Source organism: Chelonia mydas, chromosome 26 (genome assembly GCF_015237465.2).
Source record: "Chelonia mydas isolate rCheMyd1 chromosome 26, rCheMyd1.pri.v2, whole genome shotgun sequence".
In the NCBI taxonomy this organism is placed as follows: Eukaryota; Metazoa; Chordata; order Testudines; family Cheloniidae; genus Chelonia; species Chelonia mydas.
Window position 1 is genome coordinate 1,090,592 of NC_057859.1, and position 23,082 is coordinate 1,113,673.

The window sequence follows — 23,082 nt, forward strand, 5'->3', positions numbered from 1 at the left end:
TTGGCTGTTTAAAGGGCCACTGGCGCTCTCTGTGTGGGAAGCTGGACCTGGCTGATGACAGCATCCCCGCAATTATATCCATGTGCTGTACCCTCCATAACATTTGTGAAGGGAGGGTGAACGATTCACTCGGGCGTGGAACTCAGAGGTTCAACACCTAGAGGCTGAATTTGAACAGCCAGAGAGCAGGCCTATTAGAGGAGCCCAGCGCGGGGCTGCAAGGATTAGCGATGCCTTGAGGGAGCAATTTGAGGCTGAAAGCCACCAGTACTGTTTGGTGCCCTGCACGGGAGTGAAGTGAAGTGGTTCCAATGTTAGTAGGAATCTGTGTTTGCTACACTGGCTTGCAGTGCCTGTTTCTTTCCTGGATTAAGGTATCTTTTACTTTATGCAATAAATAATAAAGAATGTTTTCAAAGCCAAAAAATCCATTTATTGAAAAGAAACACAACTGCTTGGGAAACAGAAAGGGCAAGGGGGTGAGGTGGGGAACGGTACAACCACAGGTTTGCGTATGTCCCGTTATCGTACTGAGCCTTCCTGTCTGGAGTGCTGTGCAATGAGTGCTGCACTGCATGGTGATGGGGGTTGAGTGCAGTGGGTCAGGGTCGTAGTTTTCAGGGCTGGGTGGTGAAGCTACCGGTGTTGGAGGCAGCTGGTGGTGGTAAGAACCCGTATGTTGGGGAAAGTGGGTTGGAGGTGACATGGGGGCAGAAGGGAGAGAGTTTTGGGACAAGGTCTGCAGAGGGAGGTGGGTGCGGGAGTGCTCCGCCTGCATGGCTACGAGCGCCTGGATTGAGTCCACTTGGCGCTCCATGATGCTTATCAGCCGCTCTGTGCTTTGGTGCCAGCGATCCGCATTCTGCTGGCGGACCCTCCTTTCACTCTCCCGCCACTCCTGCACTTTTTGATTTACATTAAGGGAGTGCTGCATGACTTCATGTAGCATGTCCTCTTTGCTTCTACGTGGCCTCTCCCTGATTCTTTCCAGCCTCTCAGCCGGTGATAACACGGAAGGCTGAGATCTCAAGGTTGCATCTGTAAAGGCAAAATGCAACACTTAACAGAGGCAGCATTGTTCACACCAGACAGAGCAATGATTCCCCCGTACTTAAGGGCAAGCATAGTCTACACAATCGCATAATTTGCCCATCCCAGAGCGAGCGCACATAACCCGTGGGAGCCCCAAAATGGTGAGTAAGCACAGGGTCAAGCGTGACTAATTGTTTCACAGCTGTACTGTCCTCTGGGGTTCTGTGCCTTGGGAGAGCCAACAGCTGCAGGGGACCCCTATACTGATCACTGTCCCCACATTTTCCACAGGAGTTCATCCTGGAAGAGATCTCGCTGCTGAGGGTGACCTGGAAAGCAAGGGAGTGTCGTCTACTACAATCCTCAAATGTAAAATGGCTCTACTTGAGGATCACTTTAGATAAGCTGTTGCCAGCGGGGGAGTGAGGTGGGAGGAAGTTTTGTTTCATGGTCTCTGTGTGTATATAATGTCTTCTGCAGTTTCCACGATATGCTATGCATCCGATGAAGTGAGCTGTAGCTCACGAAAGCTAATGCTCAAATAAACTGGTTAGTCTCTAAGGTGCCACAAGTACTCCTTTTCTTTTTACGTCTACTACAATGCGGCTTCTGCCCTGGCCCATATGCAGCTTGCCTGTGTGCAGCAATGGTCCCCCCGCCCCTCACGGCACAGTGGCGCAGACATGTTAGCCTGACTGGGACAAGGAACACAGTGGCTCTCCCGAGAAACCTGCGCAAGCGCATTGCCCAAGTTCTGGATGAGACCTTTGAAGAAATCACTGAGGCCAATTACCGAGATGTGAGAGAGCACATCAACGCCCTATTCCGCATTTAGGCATGCATGCAGCCCTAACCCTCCTCGCCCCAAGAGCCCGCACCGAATAACTTTCTTCCCAAAATAAAAGCCACTTACCGGGAACCTCCTCTGGTGTTTGTCCTTCCCCAAGCACCGGCCGCCGCGACTGGCTCCCTTCCTCCTGGCTAGAGCACAGCTCCTGGCTGCATAAATCTAGGGATGCTGGGGTGTCTTCTTCTTCCTCAGCACCCTCACTCCCGCTTTGCTTCTCCTCCTCCTCCTGCCTTGTTGGACTGTGCTCTGAAGTGTCCATGGTAGTCCTTGGAGTGGAGGTGGGGTCGCCCCCAAGTATCGCATCCAGCTCTTTGTAGAAATGGCAGATCGCAGGGGCAGCACCGGCGCGGCTGTTTGCCTCGCAGGCTTTGTGGTAAGCATTCGCAGCTCCTTCATTTTAACCCTGCACTGCAGAGCGTCCCGGTCATGGCCCCTTTCCATCATGTCCCTTGATATCTGCCCGAAGGTATCATAATTCCTATGGCTGGAGCGCAGCTGGGACTGAACAGCTTCCTCCCCCAAACACCGATGAGGTCCAACACCTCGCCATTGCTCCATACTGGGCTTGCCTGGCGCGTGGAGGCATGGTCACCTGGAAAGATTCGCTGAGAGCACTCCATGCCTGGCTGAGCAAACAGAAGGGGATTTTCAAAATTCCCAGAGAATTTAAGGGGCAGGTCTGATGGTTGGTCACCTGAGGGCAGGGCAGTAGAGCTCAAAGTGTTGACCAGAGTGGCTAGCACAGGCATTGTGGGACACTTCTGGAGGCCGATCAGAGTGCACTATAGGACCAGAGCGTCCACACTGGCGCCACGGCACTCCAGCGGGGGCGCACAAAACGTTATTCCACTCGCCGAGGCGGAGTACCAGGAGCACTCTAGCTGCGGAGTCAGAGGGCTCTACGTGCCTTGCCAGTGTGGACAGAGAGTGAGCTAGTGCACCCGGGGCTCCTTTAATGCGCTGTAACTCGCAAGTGTAGCCAAGCCCTTTGCTATTGTACACTCGCGTCATCAGAGTGACTCTGCTATGGGTCGGGGAGGAGGGGAAAGCATTAGAAGCACAAGGCTCAAATCTGATTCCTTTGTCTCCTGCTTCAAGGCAACTTGTCTAGGTGTAAGACTTCCATTCCTTCAAGAACTAGTGGTACCAGAATAAGGAACGAGATCAGCTGACATCCAGGTTGAGTTGGTTAAATACCACAAGAGCAAACAAGCAAAAATCTGGAATTCACTTCAATATTATTTGTGAATTGTTTTATTCACTTTCCATAGATATTGGCATGAGCAAATATTTGTTTACAGCAATGTTCCCAGAAACAAAGAGTGTCACATATAATTGTTCAAAATATGAACTTATGCAATAATTCACAGCACGAGTTTTTGGGGGCCATTTTGAAAGCTTTAGGTTTAAGAGCCATCTCATCAAGTAGCAGAAAATAATACCTCCTGACTTAGGTGGTGAATCTCACAGCGCAAATAGGGAATTGTGAACAGAAAATACTTTAAACGATAATTATGGCAAATAGTTTGAGAGTAGCCCCTGGTCTGAAATGTGTGCACATAAAACCATTCATCAATTCATTTTGTACAATGATCAAATTAGTTGAAATCAAATTCTATTGTGGATAATTTGCAAACAGAAAGACAGGGTAAAATCAAAAAGAAAAGGAGGACTTGTGGCACCTTAGAGACTAACCAATTTATTTGAGCATGAGCGTTCGTGAGCTACAGCTCACTTCATCGGATGCATACTGTGGAAAGTGTAGAAGATCTTTTATACGCACAAAGCATGAAAAAATACCTTCCCCCACCCCACTCTCCTGCTGGCAATAGCTTATCTAAAGTGATCACTCTCCTTACAATGTGTATGATAATCAAGTTGGGCCATTTCCAGCACAAATCCAGGTTTTCTCACACACACCCCCCACCACACACACACAAACCCACTCTCCTGCTGGTAATAGCTTATCTAAAGTGACCGCTCTCCTTACAATGTGTATGATAATCAAGGTGGGCCATTTCCAGCACAAATCCAGGGTTTAACAAGAACGTCTGGGGCCGGGGGGGGGTGGGGGTTAGGAAAAAACAAGGGGAAATAGGTCTCTATTCAAGCCTAAGTTAATTGTATCCAATTTGCAAATGAAGTCCAATTCAACAGTTTCATGCTGGAGTCTGGATTTGAAGTTTTCTTGTTGTTATAATTCTTTTACATAGAGACTGTCCAGTTTGACCAATGTACATGGCGATGTGCCAGCAATGTCCCTCTGCCATGTACATTGGTCAAACTGGACAGTCTCTACGTAAAAGAATAAATGGACACAAATCAGATGTCAAGAATTATAACATTCATAAACCAGTCAGAGAACACTTCAATCTCTCTGGTCACGCGATTACAGACATGAAAGTTGCAATTCTTCAACAAAAAAATTTCAAATCCAGACTCCAGCGAGAAACTGTTGAATTGGAATTCATTTGCAAATTGGATACAATTAACTTAGGCTTGAATAGAGACTGGGAGTGGCTAAGTCATTATGCAAGGTAACCTATTTCCCCTTGTTTTTTCCTAACCCCCCCACCCCTCAGACGTTCTTGTTAAACCCTGGATTTGTCCTGGAAATGGCCCACCTTGATTATCATACACATTGTAAGGAGAGTGGTCACTTTAGATAAGCTATTACCAGCAGGAGAGTGGGTTTGTGTGTGTGTGGTGGGAGGGGTGGTGGTGAGAAAACCTGGATTTGTGCTGGAAATGGCCCAACTTGATTATCATACACATTGTAAGGAGAGTGATCACTTTAGATAAGCTATTGCCAGCAGGAGAGTGGGGTGGGGGAAGGTATTTTTTCATGCTTTGTGTGTATAAAAGATCTTCTGCACTTTCCACAGTATACATCGATGAAGTGAGCTGTAGCTCACGAAAGCTTATGCTCAAATAAATTGGTTAGTCTCTAAGGTGCCACAAGTACTCCTTTTCTTTTTGCGAATACAGACTAACACGGCTGTTACTCTGAAACCGGGGTAAAATCAGTGAGTAAACTATTCTCTGCATATATTTGACCCAGCTTTATACCTGGGGACCATTAAAGCACATGAAAGAATGTACGGCATTTGAATATTTGTTTGAATAGTGGCATAGGCTATTTGGAAGTAAGGGTTGTGACCTATGACAATGGAAAGAATATTTTCCCTGGATATCTAATAAGATATCATACTTTATCTATGACTTTTATCACACAATAATTTGGGCTTTCTTAGTATGCTCGTTCTTTGGACTGCTATCTCCACTAGAAATAGTGTGTGTGTGTGTGTAACTACATATAACCACACACAAATGTATTCATCCGAGGCAAGATTAGTTATTGATATGTCTCCTTCCTTTAAAAGAGGAAGGGTGACTTCCAACCTCCTTTGCTATCCTGCATAAGGAGACGAAGATGGACAAGAAGAGGCTTGGAGGAGGAGAAAGAGAAGGGAGAACGCTGTTTCTTTAAACAACTCTCCTATTCTGCACCTGACTTAGCGCTGCCTTCTTACACTTCCCATAGACAAGCCCTTCATACTGTGAAAAGAATGAATGGAGCTGTTCGCTCAGCTCAATTACAGAGCGCTCACCTGAGAAGCTGTAAAGAACAGAATTGTAAATCTTATAATCAAGTATTAAATTACACCTAATTTATTTACTCATGACAGAGAGAACAATAACCCTGCAATCAAGTGTGTAAAGATCTAGAACAAAAGGGCATTGTAAAAACAGTAGGAACAAATCTTGATGTCCCCTGCCTAGAGATTTCCAGGATGGCAGAGCTATTAGTGCAGGGGTTAGCAACCTTTCAGAAGCGGTGTGCCAAGTCTTCATTTATTCACTCTAATTTAAGGTTTCGCATGCCAGTAATACATCTTAACGTTTTTAGAAGGCCTCTTTCTATAAGTCTATAATGTATAACTAAACTATTGTTGTATGTAAAGTAAATAAGGTTTTTAAAATGTTTAAGAAGCTTCATTAAAAATTAAATTAAAATGCAGAGCCCCCCGGACCGGTGGCCAGGACCCAGGCAGTGTGAGTGCCACTGACAATCAGCTTGCCGTAGGTTGCCTACCCCTGTATTTGTGGCTCAAAGAAGTCTGAGAGAAAGAACAAGGAGGCCGGTGGCACCTTAAAGACTAACCAATTTATTTGGGCATAAGCTTTCGTGGGTAAAAAACTCCACTTCTTCAGATGCATGAAGTAAAAATTACAGATGCAGGCATTATTATACTGACACATGGAGAGAAGGGAGCTACCTCACAAGTGGAGAACCAGTGTTGACAGGGCCAATTCGATCAGGGTGGATGTGGTCCACTCCCAATAATAGATGAGGAAGTGTCAATTCCAGGAGAGGCAAAGCTGCTTTTGTTACGAGCCAGCCACGGCTAACACGGCTACCCCCGATACTCTGAGAGAAAGAGAAGTTTAACCACTCCTGCCGCATTGGCCTCCAATAGCACAGCCATCCTGCTGCTCAGGTAGGTCATTTGTGGCACCTTTCAGAAGCAGACAGCACAGCAGTAACTCTGATAGGGAAGTAACATTAAGTGCTTGCAATACCTGTCTTGTTCACAGGTCAGCACGTGCTCCTGCGTTGGAGAATCTGTCCTGTGACTATCTGCTGCATCTCTGCTCTGATGACGATACAGTACCATAGGCTCTGTATAGTGCTACAGAAATCCTTCCAAGTCCCACAGATTCCGAGAATTCACCCAGCATAGTGTACATTTCAGACATTCCCACTGTAACGTGTGCCTGTTTGACAGATACAGTGTGTGCTTCATCCTATGCCGTATCTGTTTTGTTCTACATCACGTGTTTGATTTTGCAGAGAATGTGATTTCAATATCTGGTGTGCTGGAACATGCAATCCAGCATGACTTATTCCCCTAGAAGAAGGATTTTGTAAATATAAAACGGCTATAAATTCCATTGAAACCTTTCTGAGCAGGAAAGAAATGCATGTCAAAGTCTCTGCAGGCAGCTGGGGGTGATTAGATTATTAAAATGCCATATTACTAGTTCCCAGTAATTGCTTTGATAGATATGCCCTAATACCTGCTGGACATCCTATCTTGCAGAAAATAAATGGACAAGAAAGTCACGTTTGTCTTTCTTCTACAAGTGTGCGCCCAGTAATCCTTGCAAAGGGAGAGTGACCACCAGCGAGTGGCCTAATAGGAAGGGCTTTAAAACAAAAAAGGAATAAAAAAATTAATGGTCCCTAAAGGAAATAAGAGAGGGTTCTGGTCTACTGCAATGCAGAGCACCCTGCACCCAGAGGTGTGTATCTGAATACGTTGTGCTTGGTAAAGTGTGGAGATCGGGCCATGCAGACTTCTAGAGCTCTGCCGAGGTCTATGGAGCTATGCACTGGAGGCTGCACTCCTGATGGCTTGTATGCAGCCATTTCAGGCCTTTCCACATTACACCCGGTTTTTAGGGTCACAAATAGGGATGTGTTTCAGAGTAGCAGCCGTGTTAGTCTGTATCTGCAAAAAGAACAGGAGCACTTGTGGCACCTTAGAGACTAACAAATTTATTTGCGCATAAGCTTTCGTGAGCTACAGCTCACTTCATCGAATGCATTCAGTGGAAAATACAGTGAGGAGATTTATATACACAGAGAACATGAAACAATGGGTGTTACCATACACACTGTAACGAGAGTGATCAGGTAAGGTGAGCTATTACCAACAGGAGAGAAAAACAAAACAAAAAATCCCAACCTTTTGTAGTGATAATCAAGGTGGGCCATTTCCATCAGTTGACAAGAACGTGTGAGGAACAGTATGGGGGGGAAATAAACATGGGGAAATAGTTTTACTTTGTGTAATGATACATCCACTGCCAGTCTCTATTCAAGCCTAAGTCTCTGGTGAATTGGAATTAATTTGCAAACTGGACACCATTAACTTTTTTTTTTCCCTCCTGCTGGTAGTAGCTCATCTTACCTGATCACTCTCATAGAATCGTAGAATATCAGGGTTGGAAGGGACCTCAGGAGGTCATCTAGTCCTACCCCCTGCTCAAAGCAGGACCAATCCCCAACTAAATCATCCCAGCCAGGGCGTTGTCAAGCCTGACCTTAAAAATATCTAAGGAAGGAGATTCTACCACCTCCCTAGGTAACGCATTCCAGTGTTTCACCACCCTCCTAGTTAAAAAGTTTTTCCTAATATCCAACCTAAACCTCCCCCACTGCAACTTGAGACCATTACTCCTCGTTCTGTCATCTGCTACCACTGAGAACAGTCTAGATCCATCCTCTTTGGAACCCCCTTTCAGGGAGTTGAAAGCAGCTATCAAATCCCCCCTCATTCTTCTCTTCCACAGACTAAACAATCCCAGTTCCCTCAGCCTCTCCTCATAAGTCATGTGTTCCAGTCCCCGAATCATTTTTGTTTTCCTCCGCTGGACTCTTTCCAATTTTTCCACATCCTTCTTGTAGTGTGGGGCCCAAAACTGGTCACAGTACTCCAGATGAGGCCTCACCAATGTCGAATAGAGGGGAACGATCACGTCTCTCGATCTGCTGGCAATGCCCCTACATATACATCCCAAAATGCCATTGGGCTTCTTGGCAACAAGGGCACACTGCTGACTCATATCCAGCTTCTCGTCCACTGTAACCCCTAGGTCCTTTTCTGCAGAACTGCTGACGAGCCGTTCGGTCCCTAGTCTGTAGCGGTGCATGGGATTCTTCCGTCCTAAGTGCAGGACTCTGCACTTGTCCTTGTTGAACCTCATCAGATTTCTTTTGGCCCAATTCTCTAATTTATCTAGGTCCCTCTGTATCCTATCCCTACCCTCCATCGTATCTACCTCTCCTCTCGTTACAGTGTGTATGGTAACACCCATTGTTTCATGTTCTCTGTGTATATAAAATCTCCCCACTGTATTTTCCACTGCATGCATCCAATGAAGTGAGCTGTAGCTCACGAAAGCTTATGCTCAAATAAATTTGTTAGTCTAAATAGGGATGTGTACTTTAGAGATGAGAGATGGATTTTCTGTTCTTTTAACATCTCAACTATGGGCTTGGTTTCCCCATTGACTGTAGGGTACCGGATCCAGCCCTGTGTTGCTTAATCTCTATTTCCAGGAGAGGGATCTGAACAGAAGGAGAGTAGACCAGTGTCCTGCTCTTTGTGGAATATAGAGTTTACTTTGGGGATGGACTGGTTTAAATGGCTCTCTCCGGGAACTACTTTATCCAATCACTCAACATTGTAGATCAGTTGAAAGGACCCCCAGTTCTGATGCCCTGGGGAGCTGAAGTTAGAGCTACCCTGGTAGAGAGAAAAAGCAACATTTCTCTGAGTGGTTCAAACTGTCTGCAATACAGTATAAACTTCTTCTAAGAGAAAGGAGGCTGGAGAGACTGCCCCATGTAGTTGGGGGTCTTGTCTGTTTTAGTTACCCTGTGTGTGAAAGGTTAGCCACAACATGTAGGTCATTCTTTTTAACTGAGCTGCAGATAACTAATTTCACATGGAGGACACTTTATTGTTCACTTTTCTTTATGAAATCGTTTATAACTTGTTTAGTAGACAGGGAAAACCCAAAGAGTCTCTATGTGCTTGGCTTCAAGTCAATGTGTTTCCCCCTCCATAATTCATTAAACACATTTCCGTGGAGATTGTGCCCAAATTAAAACACCCAATTTATAGGAAAGCACGCACAGGCCTTAGATAATCTAAAAATAAAAATAGCATGTTTGGCAGCAGTTATATGTTAAAAGCCTTTATACACCCGAGGTGAAATCCTGGCTCTGTTGAAGTCAAGGCTTTCAGAAAACCTTGACAAGGTCCCACACCAAAGGCTCTTAAGCTAAGTAAGTAGTCATGGGGTAAGGGAGAAGGTCCTCTCATGGATAACCTCTGGTTAGAAGACCAGAAAACAAAGGGTAGGAATAAATGGTCAGTTTTCACAATGGAGAGATATGAATAGCGGGGTCCCCCAAGAATCTGTCCTGGGACCAGTGCCATTCAATATATGCATAAATGATCTGGGAAAAGGGGAAAACAGTGAAGTGGCAAAGTTCGCAGACAATTCAAAATTACTCAGGATAGTTAAGTCCAAAGCTGACTGGGAAGAGTTACAAAGGCATCTAACAAAACTGGGTGAGTGGGCAATAAAATGGCAGATGAAATTCAATGTTAATAAATGCAAAGTAATGCACATTGGCAAACATAATGCCAACTATACATACAAATTGAGGGGGTCTAAAGTAGCTGTTATCACTCAAGAAAGAGATCTTGGAGTCCTTGTGGATAGTTCTCTCACAGCATCCACTGAATGTGCAGTGGCCATCAAAAAAGCGTACCGAATGTTGGGAACCATTAGGAAAGGGGTGGATAATATGTCAAAAATCATAATACCAATATATAAATCTGTGGTACACCCCCACTTTGAATACTGTCTGCAGTTTTGGTCGCCCCATCTCAAAAAAGATAGATTAGAATGGGGGAAAGTACAGAAAAGGGCAACAAAAATTATTAAGGGGATGGAACAGCCTCCGTATAAGAGAGATTAAAAAGACTGGGACTGGTCAGCCTAGAAAAGAGACAATTAAGGAGAGATACGGTCGACGTCTATACAATCGTGACTGGTGGGGAGAGAGTGAACGGAGAAGTGTTATTTACCCCTTCACCTAATACAAGAACCAGAGGTCACCCAGTGAAATTAATAGGCATCTGTTTTAAAACAAAAATAAAGAACTACTTCTTCACACAATACAGTCAACCTGTGGAACTCATTGCCAGGGGATGTTGTGAAGGCCACGAGTATAAGTGGGTTAAAAGAAGAGTTAGATACATTCACAGAGGATAGGTCCATCATTGGCTATTAGCCAAGATGGCCAACACTGCAACTCCGTACTCTGGGTGTCCCTAAAACTCTGACTGCCAGAAGCTGGGACTAGACAATGCGATAGATCACTCAATAAATTTCCCTGTTCTGTTCATTCCCTTTGAAGCATCTTTCACCAGCCACTGACAGAAGACAGGATACTGGGCTAAATGGACTATTGGTCTGACCCAGTATGGCCGTTCTTCTGTTCTTAATGGGAATTTTGCCATTGACTTCAACAGAGCCAGGATTTCATTCCAGGTCCTAAACTGGTCCAATGAACATTCTTGGAGCTAAAGGCTAAGTTGTCTCAAGGTGAATAACTTACTTTAAGCTGACTTTGCTGTTCATTGATTTCCATGAAATCTAGTGCTCTTTGAATGAGCATTTATACCTTGGACGTGGGCGTTTTAGGTGTATCCCCGAGTATTGGCACGACACTCCGCTGCTTGATGCTACCAACTCTTTGGCAAGTTCTGTGTGGTAACTCTAAAGATGGGCTTAAACCAGCAAGGCCAGATCAGGATTTCTAAGCTGGGAGTACATGTTGGGGGAGGGGTGTGTTCTGGTTCAGCATTACAATTTGGCCCATTGAAAATTGGGCCTCCTTCCAAAATTCAGTGGGAGATACAGATCTGGATTCAACATTCCTGACAGTGGACAAGTTTTCAGTCTGGTGTCCCAGTTCAGGTATCTCTCTAGTCTGCACAGATCTCAGACCCCACAAGCACATTCTCAGAAACACTGCTTTTAATCACATTATATAGGACATAAAAAGAACCAGCAATTATTAATTAATTGCAGATGTCTCCTACTTCCTTAACTCCACTGAATATGCAGCCTCAGAACATCAGAATGCTCTCAACCCCTCAGGGAGAAGATAATTGCCTTGATTTTATTTTCTAGCATAGTAAGAGGTTTTTATGGATTTTTGGCCCTTTCCTGATGCTTAAAACCTGCCACTCTATTTTCCAAACTTTGATTAGAAAAGCAATAAAAATCAATTCCTCCTCCTCCTCATCACCAGCCTTTTTCCCCACAAAAGTAAAACTATCACGGTAAGCAGAAAGTATACAGCACCCTGCAATATCTGAGAGCAACAATAAAATTAGAATAGCAATGAACAAGGGAAACTAGAATAGCAACATAACCCTGGCACTCAGATACCTCAGTGACAGGTGCCTTAAGAAGACATAAGTTAGATGGATGGAGAGGTGTAACCCCTCGCTCCCCCACAAGCAGAAAATGGTGTCACTTTTGAGCTAGTTCTGGACACAGGTGAGAAGACACTGGCAGCATAGACTTACTACTGTGTACGCTCCTTCAGGAGACTCTGCCCAGCAGGTATGCTGTTACACAGAGACTTCAACAACAGGAAAACTTCAGTTTTTTCTTATTTGATCCAGATTGGGTGGGACGGTGCACCCAGTGCCCTGGAAAGCTGGTTAACACTGGGCACAGTGGACCTTTGGCTCCACTGCTGTAGAAAATCAGATTCTTTTCTAGCACCACGGTGAAGCCTGAAAGAAAGGCCATTCGTGGCTGAGATTTAGACAGGCTGACCTTTCAGCTGCACCAAATTGTCACCAGATATTCTCCCCAGTCCTGAACAGGATCAGTCAGAGAGATTTAACTCTCTTCCCATGTGCATGATTTTTTGCTACCATAAGGGAACATGATCTCTCTGGAAAGGGGGAGCTGATAAACAAGGAAGGGGTCACCTGCCCTTGAGACATGGAGATGCAATCTTTAAGCTGGGGGTGAATGGAATGGCATCCTCAGTCTTTCAGCACATGTAAAAAGATTGCCACAAGCCTCAGACTGACTGGAGTTTGTTCAGCTTTCAGTGGGAGTAGGGCAGGAAATAGGTAGAGTTTAGCAATGTAAGCACAGTTGTTTGTCGTATAAACAGTGCTAAGGAAGAGGTCAACACCAAGAATCATGAACCCTGAGGCTCTGTTACATTGTTTCCATGATGATTAGTGATAGAAGAACTGGTCAGACAGATGACTCATTTGAACTGCACCCACTCAGGGTTCCATATTTGGTCATTTGGAGACCTTTCCCTTCTAAGGAGTAAACAGGGCTTTATGTGTTTCTTAATTACATGGCGGTAGGGTTCATAGTCCACACTGTTGCTTGGTTACTTGAATCTTGACTTATAAGTGGTGTAAGCTGCGAATGGGTGGCAGCTTTTATACCGGGAGTGGTGGGGAAGGAATCAGGGCACCTACACACAACAGTCTCCTTCCAAATTAATCCCCAGAGCACACTCCTTCCTGTGCACTGAAGGGGGTAGGTGTTTAGTGGAAAAATTAGTATGTGATCCTATCATTAAAGGGGGTATTATAATGCATATGCACAAAGGGGTTGAATTAGGTTTTTTTGGACCCCCTTAATTCTGCCATTTCCTAACTTTTGAATGTTTAACTTTACAAACATTGTTTTTAACGTAATTTTTTGTGTGTAATAAGTAGCCTTGCAATTCTGTAGATGGTGGCATTAGTAATTCTGGCCTTTTCTTCTCTTATTTGCTAAGTATTCTGTGATTTGCAAGTGCATTATTCACTGGAATGCTTTGAAAGTATCCCATTACTCTGAGGTTTATTGTATGAAAGGTGATTTTAAACTGCCTATTGTTAGATAGAGGGACTTTATGTTGTTCACTAAAGCAAAGGAGGAAAGTGAGCTATCACTGATATCCGCAACAGCTCTTCCTCACAAACTATGCGGTGGCATACAGGTGTTTACTGAACAACAAAATCATGTAAGAAGTTTGTTATCTGAGAGGAAAGAGGGTTTTGTAATAAAAGGCCATTTCAAATCAGAAGAGAGGTGAATCTTCTAGCTAGATTGTGATTTCATTATTACTGCTTCTCCAAGTAGGGTGGCCAGGTGTCTGGTTTTCGATGCCGCCAACTGGGCCATTAAAGGTCCGGTTAGCAGTGCTGGGGGCTAAGGCAGGCTAGTCCCTCTTGTCCTGGCATCGCGCGTGCTCTGGAAGCAGCCAGCAGGTCCAGCTCCTAGGTGGGGGGGCCACGGGGCTCCATGCGCTGTCCTGCCTCGAGCACTGGCTCCGCACTCCCATTGGCCAGTTCCCAGCTAATGGGAGCTGTGGGGCCACTGCCTGCAGTGGGCAAGAACAGCACGTGGATCCTTCTGCCCCCCGCCCCCTGAGCCCCGCCTACTAGCGTCAGACCTGTTGGCCACTTCCGGGGCACACACAACGCAGTGTCAAGACAGATAGGCAGCCTGCCTTAGCCCCACTGCACCTCTGACCAGGAGATGCCTGAGGTAAGCCCAGGCCCCAAGCCCCTGCCCCAGTCCTGAGACCCCCCCCCAACCTTGAGCCCCCCTCCTGCAACGCAAAGCCCTCATCCCCGGCCCCACCCCAGAGCCCGTATCCCCTCCTGCACCCCAGTCCCCTGCCCCCGGCCCTCAGCCCCCCAAACATGGAGCCCCCTCCTGCACCCTAAACCCCTCATCCCCGGCCCCACCCAGAGCCCGCACCCCCTTCCAGACCCTAATTCCCTGCCCCAGCCCACTGAAAGTGAGTGAGGGTGAGGGAGAGCGAGTGAGGGAGGGGACAAGGGGGATCCAGTGGACATAGTGTACTTAGATTTCCAGAAAGCCTTTGACAAGGTCCCTCACCAAAGGCTCTTACATAAATTAAGTTTCAGAGGAGCAGCCGTGTTAGTCTGTATTCGCAAAAAGAAAAGGAGGACTTGTGGCACCTTAGAAACTAACAAATTTATTTGAGCATAAGCTTTCGTGAGCTACAGCTAGGCTACAGCTGTAGCTCACGAAAGCTTATGCTCAAATAAATTTGTTAGTCTCTAAGGTGCCACAAGTCCTCCTTTTCTTTTTATAAATTAAGTTGCCATGGGATAAGAGGGAAGATCCTTTCATGGATTGAGAACTGGTTAAAAGACAGGGAATAATGGGTAGGAATAAATGGTAAATTTTCAGAATGGAGAGGGGTAACTAGTGGCGTTTCCCAAGGGTCAGTCCTAGGACCAATCCTATTCAACTTATTCATAAATGATCTAGAGAAAGAGGTAAACAGTGAGGTGGCAAAGTCTGCAGACGATACTAAACTGCTCAAGATAGTTAAGACCAAAGCAGACTGTGAAGAACTTCAAAAAGGTCTCACAAAACTAACTGATTGGGCAACAAAATGGCAAATGAAATTGAATGTGGATAAATGTAAAGTAATGCACATTAGAAAAAATAACCCCAACTATACATACAATAAGATGGGGGCTAATTTAGCTACAGCTAATCAGGAAAGAAATCTTGGAGTCATCGTGGATAGTTCTCCGAAGATTTCAGAGTAACAGCCATGTTAGTCTGTATTCGCAAAAAGAAAAGGAGTACTTGTGGCACTTTAGAGACTAACCAATTTATTTGAGCATAAGCTTTCATGAGCTACAGCTCACTTCACCGGATGCATCCGATGAAGTGAGCTGTAGCTCACGAAAGCTTATGCTCAAATAAATTGGTTAGTCTCTAAGGTGCCACAAGTACTCCTTTTCTTTTCTCTGAAGATGTTCACGCAGTGTGCAGCGGCCGTCAAAAAAGCAAACAGGATGTTAGGAATCATTTAAAAAGGGATAGAGAATAAGATGGAGAATATTTTATTGCCCTTATATAAATCCATGGTATGCCCACATCTTGAATACTGCGTACAGATGTGGTCTCCTCATCTCAAAAAAGTTATACTGGCATTAGAAAAGGTTCAGAGAAGGGCAACTAAAATGATTAGGGGTTTGGAAGGGGTCACATATGAGGAGAGATTAAAGAGGCTAGGACTTTTCAGCTTGGAAAAGAGGAGACTAAGGGGGGATATGCTAGAGGTCTATAAAATCATGAGTGGTGTGGAGAAAGTGAATAAGGAAGTTATTTACTTGTTCCCATAATGTAAGAACTAGGGGCCACCAAATGAAATCAATGGGCAGCAGGTTGAAAACAAATAAAAGGAAGTTCTTCTTCACTCAGTGCACAGTCAACCTGTGGAACTCCTTGCCTGAGGAGGTTGTGAAGGCGAGGACTATAACAGGGTTTAAAAGAGAACTAGATAAATTCATGGAGGTTAAGTCCATTAATGGTTATTAGCCAGGATAGGTAAGGAATGGTGTCCCTAGCCTCTGTTTGTCAGAGGGTGGAGATGGATGGCAGGAGAGAGATCACTTGATCATTACCTGTTAGGTTCATTCCCTCTGGGGCACCTGGCATTGGCCACTGTCGAAAGACAGGATACTGGGCTGGATGGACCTTTGGTCTGACCCAGTATGGCCATTCTTATGTTCTTATGAGCCACCAAGGGAGGGCAACAGTAGTGAGTGGGGGTCGAGGCCTCAGGGAAGGAGTAGGGCCTCAGGGAAGCGGCAGGACTAGGATGTTCAGTTTTGTGCCATTAGAAAGTTGGCAACCCTATCTCCAAGTGAAATTTAGGCAGACAGGAGCTAGTTTAGTCTAGCTAAAGCTGAACAACAAGAAAAAATAAAAACTGTCAGCACCAGCAAAACCAGGGAAATTTGCATTTAGTGATTTTGTAAATAAGCAAAACATTTTTCATTCTTTCTTTGAATTTGCTGGTTGAAAATGATTAGCTTTTCTTTTGTGAATTCTTGGGGAGTTCATCCAGGGTGGATTTTTTTCAACATTTTCACCAAAAATTCCAGGTTTTCCTGATGAAAATGTTAAAAAGAAATATCTTGCTGAGCATGCTCCAGGGAGAATTCACTGGAGACTTTGGGGGGTTGGAGGGGCAGCAGATGTGCTTGTTTGCAGGAAAATGTCAGTTTTCATGTCTTATAGCTTTATTTTTCAGCTGTTGCAAAGATACATGGGATCTTGTATGCCTATCTTCCACCTTATCTTGATAACTATGTTTCACAGCATGCAAAGATAACAGCATTGCTTATCATACCCAGAGCCGTGTCTAGCCTCTGGGAAATTGTGCTGTGACATCATACTGCTTCGCACAGGGCATTTTTACATTGACACCCCTCAGGTCAATTGTTTGTGATAACCGTACACGCACAGCTATACGTCTGGACCACTTTACAGCACTGGTGATAGGGTCATGTTAAAAGTGAAAATGAAATCCTCTCTGCGCGCCCTTAGATGAAGTATGTTTTCTGTGCTTAAAGAGAAAACGCTGGTAATAATGCACAGAGCCAAACTATTTTAAAACTTGGATACTAAGCTGCCTTCATGTGCCTGGTATCACTGTATTTAGTTATGTGCTTAATCTCTTTTGGTGTCTTAATTTACCTCAGTAAAAGGTGACGATTCCGTGTGGCCACAAGCCATGGCTTAGAGCCTCCAGCTGATGGTAAAGTTGAGTCTCTATCACAGCTCTAGGTTCCTGTCAGGTTGCATGGCGGAGAGGGGATTTCCTCTGGAGTTCTCTTCATTGGCTCACTGCTTGTCCTAGCGGCTGAATTGGGGCCAGAATGCTCAACACCTTGCAATCTTGAGCCCATCACCCCCTTAGCCAATGGATCACTCTTGACCTGTTTCAGGGCCCTATGCAGAAGCAGCTCTCTCTGCTGCTCAGTACCTATTTCAGATGGCCAGGTTGGAAAGACTTATAGAATACGTAGTTCCCAAACAGCAGATGTTTGTCACAGCTGTTTCTTTTCCTGTTCTTTTGTGAGCTGCTTGTGGAGAACCAGCAGACATCTATGCTCTCACTGTAGTTTTAGCCTGGGGTCCTGACATTCTTTCCATAGCTTTTGCAGCTTCAGTTTTTAAGGCAGGAAGCAAAAGCCTCCCGTGTATTATCCTGTTTCTGTGATGCCAGGTTTATAATATACAATACACCAATGCGTTCAGATACCACGCTGATGGGAGCCATATGGTTACCTACAGAGAATAATTGATGCTGCACGGGCCCTTGGGCGAGAATGTACTCAGTGTTCAGCTATTTATTGCTGGAAGGTGCCAACCCGGCTTGTGACAGCAGTAGGCAGTATAGCATTTTTTGGTATATTTATGCTGCTGAATTCTGCACATCCATTGCTTATGGAAAGAGTTTGTTCTTTGGACTTTTGAGAAAAAAATCACAAGACTGACAGTTACATCCAGCTGAGGGTGAATCTTTAATCTGTCTCATCCCCCCAGTGTAGTGCAAGGGACATTGTATCAGTAAATGCTGCCACTGACCCAAGCAGCCTGTCCTTTTAGAAGTAATGCAAACGCTGACATGCACCATCATAATCAGCTCTATTTGCAAAACCCCGTGTACCTTCCACAAGAGGTTAAACACGACAGGACCTCGTATTCTGCCATCAGGGAACATCTCACACCCTGTTCTTTACACAGCTGGAACCAGAGAATATTTACATATTCCAAATGCCATCTTCCTATAAGGACAGACAATAAGAATGATCTTTCTAATGGAAACCTGATGATGCTGGGATCTGGTTGGTTAGCAAGGAAGAAGGCCTCAGATGCTACTCTGTGATTATATTACTACTGTCATTGTCCTCAGGATTGCCTCCTTTGGGCTCCTTATACACTGCACCCAGTTATTCTGAATATGCCTTCCTCTCTCCTGAAGATGCTCTGAGTTTGGCACACTGGGATGTTGCACAGAGTGACGCTTTTAGTTAGGTGTTGAATAAAACATAATCTTCTTTGAAACCTCCACTTGTAACAGCTTTTCTTCCAGCCAGGGAAGTACCTATATTTCTCATTTCACTTACTGTGAACCTCCAGAGTCTCTTTCCTTGCTGTGTTCTAGTATTACTTGTTGAGATAGATAGAACAGATGTGCAGAATCATTTGGTCATAGTCTCCTTTACACTGTCACTTGTGGAGCAGTTTAAAATTAGCTGGTGAGACGCATGTTCCTGAGGACTCTAGGACACAGGGACACCTAGTATAGCCAGTTTGACTCAGTGAAAAGAATTAATGGAAATGCAAGGCTCCTGAAGGCAGGAAATACCTTGAACAGGCCTTTTCCTCTTTTTGTTGCAAGGGGAGCACTGACAATAGATTCTGTATCTTGCAGCTGCGTTTCTGCACTGTCTGATGACTGCAGCATATTTACTCCAACAGACACAGAGTCTGCACCAAAAAGTGCTCAGGAAGGGCCCAGCACAATGTGGATGACCTGCCCCAACACATCTATTCTGTGTGAATTATATCAATAGCGTAGTGCAAACGTCAGAAAGAGCATCAGCTCCCGCCAGCAGGACCCGTCCATGTAGATGGGACATCATGAGCACTGCATTTCATAGGTTCAGATTTGTGTCCTGGGTGGTGTTTCCAATGGCAGGAAGGAAAGCAAGTGAGCAACATCAACCTGACAGAGAGAAACCATTTCTAGAGCTTGATGAAACTTGTGTTACAAACAGTGTGACTTGTAAACACTTTCCCTGCAGTTATATCATCAGAGCTAGCCGAAAGAGTAGCAATGACAGAAACATGAGCTGCTTTACCATGCATCAAATATAAACCGAGCTGAAACGGAATGAAGGTCAAGATTGCAGGAATGAGATGCAGAAATGCAGATTATAGCCACAGAAAATGAATAAGCAAGTGACTTTTTTGAACACAGTCTTTATTCTTCAGGGAACCCATGTGGGCTAATGATTTCAATATCATTAGATAAGGGAGACTATAAACTCTTAAATCGCAGGATGTTATCAGTCATGCTATGCAAATTGCTATTACTGTGACCATCTTAGCTGTATTAAGAAGCATCAGCAGCAAATGCTTTAATTGGTGTTGCTGCGGCTTCTTTCGGATCCCCATCCTACAAGGGAAGGAGCTGGCAGCCACCGTATCTAGCCTCTCCAGCGTACTGGTTCGCACTGGGCGGGGAAAGGTTAGAGGTAATGTGTAGCACAGAAGATAGCTATACTTGCCAAACTATTCTATCGCACAGAAGATAGCCACCTGGGGACTGTAGCTTCCCAGCACCCATTGTCACTGGCAGGAATTGCATGGCCATTACTCTGCACGGTGGATTCATATATAATGTCCCCAAAGGTGCAAACTTGCATTTCCCAGGAGGCATAGAGCAAGTCAGAGGGCTCTGCGATAGGTGGTTGATTTATGACAGGTTATTATTAGAGATGTGAGGCATGGAGGTGCCTTGGCAATAGGCAGCAATATTGTTTTTAAATAAGTCTGACATGTACAGCTCAAAAAACCACAGGCTATAAAATACACGTTTCTGCACACCTGAGTCCTCACGCTCGCTAGTCCAGTCCTGCCACTGGCTCCACTTCCAAAGCACTACCAGTGCGCTTCACTCCTGACCACATGCTGCCCTTGGTACTCTACCTCTGGGCCCACACAAACAGCTCTGCATGCGCCTTGGTCCTGACTTGCAGCCTCCTCTGCTCTGCGTGTCTTGAGCACAGATTACCAGCTAGGCACAGCTGTGTGGCGGTTTGGGGCTATGGGAATGAGTGACTGGATTGACAGCAACACATTCATTTCACATGGGAAATGCAAACTGTATCAAGCCTGATAACCAAGAATACAGGGGGAGAGAGGGTGAAGATCGGAGATGGACTGTGGGACGCTTAACCATATTAGGGGGAGTGACAGCTGTTGATTTCAGATAAGCAAAGGAGGCGAGCACGTACATTCGTCGGTACCAGCTGTTTCTGTATTTTTAAAGCATCTTCCTGCAGTATGATTTCCGAGAAAGCCCCTCCATTCCCAGTGTGTAATACTAACCAAAGCAATGTGGACTTCCATGGGTATATCACCCCCGGGGATTCTATTCTTAGAGCATTTCTGTCTCCCACACGAGCCCATTTTTTGTGTAAATCACATGGAAAAAACTCTGCAGCACAAATCCCCTGAGTGACTTCCTTGAAGTTGTCAAGGGGATCTGCATACACAGAGTCTTGTCCCACCACAGATGGCTACACACGTTTAAATGAGGTCAGTGGGAGTATTTCCATTCATTTCAGTGGGCTTTGGATCAGGCCCAGCGCTAGGAAAGTTCTTGGAGCTGACACCTTAGACACACACATCACGTAAGACATTTAGTATGGTCCCAGCTGTGCAATGGGATAAAGGCTTGTGCCAGTCCAGAGTCCCTGAAAGAGGCTCTGACCAGGCACAGGAGTCTGCCTGCGTGGATCAGAATGCAGGATCAGGGTCTATATTAATGTGTTATGTTGTTGTCTCATTTTATTCAAGCCAGGAGATATTGCACGGCCTCATGCCATGGGTGTTCTTCCCCAGTCCACAAATCCTGGTGTTTCCAGTTTAAAAGTGAGTGCAGATAGGTCAAGGGAGCCATTACCAATGTTTGCACATCTGCACTTAGCAGTTTATAGCGGGGCCGGCACCCATGCCAGAGCCACTGAGCTACAACCCTGAGGGCTGCAACTAATTTGTATAAAATGGAGCAGATTGCTCACCTGTATCTTTAATACAGAGGTGCAGAACATGGAACTTCCATCCCATGGGAAATTCAGATATTTCTATGTTTGTCTTTGCCCTGAAGTGGGACAAAATATCAAAATCATGGAACTGAAATGCTGAAATATTTTGATTCAAAAACATCAAAATTATGTTTTCAACAGCTTCCATGTAGATTATGTTGAAACAGTAAAATATTATAAAATTAATAATATCAGAGTAAAACGAAGTGAAACCAAACAAGTCTAAAAGAAACATTTCTATGTTATCTAAATGAAATGACAGGTTTCAGAGTAGCAGCCGTGTTAGGCTGTATCCACAAAAAGAAAAGGAGGACTTGTGGCACCTTAGAGACTAACCAATTTGTTTGAGCATAAGCTTTCGTGAGCTACAGCTCACTTCATCGGATGAATCCGACGTATGAATCCGACGTATGCATCCGATGAAGTGAGCTGCAGCTCACGAAAGCTTATGCTCAAACAAATTGGTTAGTCTCTAAGGTGCCACAAGTCCTCCTTTTCTTTTTTTAAATGAAATGAGAAAGTCTAAATGAATCGTTTCGAAACTTTGCCATAAAACACGTTGTCAGAATCTATATGGTCTCGTGAAATATTTAGATTTTGATGAAATAGCCTTTTCTCCGGGAAAATTGTTCAGTCAAATATTTTTTTGACCAGCTCTCTGGAGACTGGTGGTTCCAGTATGCAGTCTAGCACCCAATTCTTTCCAGCTCTGCCTCTAGCAGGGGGGACGACTAGATCAGTTATATAGCAGCCCAAACTGCTGCATAAATAAGCCCATTCTATATGCAGTTGGCTTTTGCTATTGACCCCTAGATTAGCGTGGAGGGCATTCAGCTCTGGAACTCACTTCCGCTGTTGGTCTGACAGACTCCAAGTCTTTTGATCTTCAAGGTATGGTCTAAGACTCACATAATTTCTCAGGCTTTCGCCTGCGCGATCTTTGGGCCGTGCCTGCCTTATCCTGGAGGGAATTTACTTAGAACTGATATTGATCAGTGGGCTATGGCATTTCTAAACTTGCTGGTGCTCCTTGGGAATGTGTGGTTGCACTTTATAAATCTATAAATAAATACAATTACCTGCTCTATTAAGTAATTTAAAGGGGCTATTTCTAGCCTACCTGATTTATAGCCCATTTGTATTTTTTCACTGTAAGAAAGCAGAAGCTAGCCTATTACTCTGAATCATTTTAACTTTCAGTGGAGTAAGCAGGGTCATGGGAATTTATTTTTTTCAGCTGGCAGATTATTAGAGGATATGTTTATAAATAGCTATTCTGTAGCTGTGTTTAATAACTGCACATAAGCAACATGGTGAGTGCTGCAATATAAAAAGCTAGAGAGATTGTAAGTTCCTGATTCTGCTGCCATTGAAGTCAATTATAAAATTCCATTGATTTCAGTGGATTTTCCATAAATCCCCTTGTTTGCAGGAAAGATGGGAGCCTGGAGGAACCAGATTGTTTATTTTGTTTGCTACTATTTATTTTCTAAATAATGTATATTGGAGGCTTCAGGGAGAAAATGCAAAATATACCCATTGATTTAATATTAACCATTAGCCTAATTCAGCCTAAGAGAATCAGCAGTTAAGAGTCTGATGATTTCCATTTAAGCTCTATCAGAGCAGCTTCCTGGATGCACCAAAGTCAGAGTTTAGTAACAAGGAATGAAATCCCAGCTCCTGTGAAGTCAATATAGCAAATCTCCCATTGATTTCAGTGGGGCCAGGATTTTACACCCAGGAGTTTTAAGAATCTGCTTCCAAATGGATTGACTGGCAGTTAAGGAAAGAGATCTCATATTTCACCACATCCCCACAAAAGGATATATTTAAAAAGTAAAAAGCCAAGAACATAGAAACCCACGCTCTTTTAGAATCAAGCATTGCAGACAAAAG

General features: G+C 44.5%; 1 long non-coding RNA gene across 1 annotated transcript; it reads right to left on the reverse strand.

Annotated features, from left to right (window-relative positions):
• Positions 1–416: 416 nt before the first annotated feature.
• On the reverse strand, positions 417–20,661 carry LOC122463877. The gene is made up of 3 exons (XR_006287572.1): positions 20,650–20,661; positions 18,576–18,580; positions 417–571 (listed from the first exon to the last, which is right to left on the reverse strand). It is a non-coding gene; the product is annotated as an uncharacterized LOC122463877 (long non-coding RNA).
• Between the last annotated feature and the right edge of the window lie 2,421 nt (positions 20,662–23,082).